Source organism: Micropterus dolomieu, unplaced genomic scaffold (genome assembly GCF_021292245.1).
Source record: "Micropterus dolomieu isolate WLL.071019.BEF.003 ecotype Adirondacks unplaced genomic scaffold, ASM2129224v1 contig_14650, whole genome shotgun sequence".
Taxonomy (NCBI): domain Eukaryota; kingdom Metazoa; phylum Chordata; class Actinopteri; order Centrarchiformes; family Centrarchidae; genus Micropterus; species Micropterus dolomieu.
This window is the reverse complement of record NW_025743636.1, coordinates 1,954-2,973: the sequence shown is the minus strand read 5'-3', so window position 1 is coordinate 2,973 and position 1,020 is coordinate 1,954.

The window sequence follows — 1,020 nt, the reverse complement described above, 5'->3', positions numbered from 1 at the left end:
ATAAAGAACAAAATCCCAGCCGGCCTAAGAATAAGAAGCCAGGGTCTTTGGCATTGTGGGCAAGTTGCATGTTTAGTACCCTGTAGACCCGGGTAGGATGACTTTCGCTACAAATGGTGGGAGAGCTGGGATGGCTTGCCATGAGGTTGTTAGAGTGACCCTATGATCCAGTGACCGTATGACGGAGCCCCAGGTGAGATATAGAAGTTTCAGCTTCTGCTGCACCACCAGCACCACCACCCCCCAAACTATCAGACAGATTAAACTCAAATTCATCCTCAGCACTGCTCCACTGAATATAGTTTATTTCTGTTTACCAAATCTACTTTATACCTTGAGTGTATCTTTGTGCGAGGTGGGGATTAAGATAAGCAGGCAAACAGGAAACAGTGAACTAACTAGACTTTGGTTTAAACTGTGATCAGAGGCTGGTGTGAAGCGTACTCAGGTTACACAACAATCTGAGAAGGACTGGAGAGCTGGCCAAGGTTAAGTAGTGAGCGGTGATGAGGGAATGCAGAACAGGTGCTTGATTGAGACAGAGAACAAGTGTGCCAGAGCCGTAGTGAACCAGAGGCCACGCCCACCAGCTCCAGGAGACATGGAAGAGAAGACAGACAAAAACAAAACCCACCAAGCACACAGCAAACACCCAAAAGGCAAATCGAAAGCCACACACACACACACACACACACACACGCAGCCACCAGCCCGGGTCACGATCAAGAGGGTGTTACAGTAATATAGACTAGAAGGTGATCTTTACCTACAGTATGTTTGAACAGGAGAGCAGGTGATGTGAATGTCATTGTTCCTCTGTTACGAATACGTTAACCTGAGGGAACCCGTGTACATAATGATGAATGTTCTGCTATGTATATGCACTAAACTTTATTATTTATTTCTGTTGTATTTCACAAGTTCACAAATCAAAACCTAAAGTCTGTTTAAGTGCCCTGTGTTCTGCTCTGCCTCCAATGTGATTAATAAAGTGCAGAGAATGAACACTGAGGTCCCGTC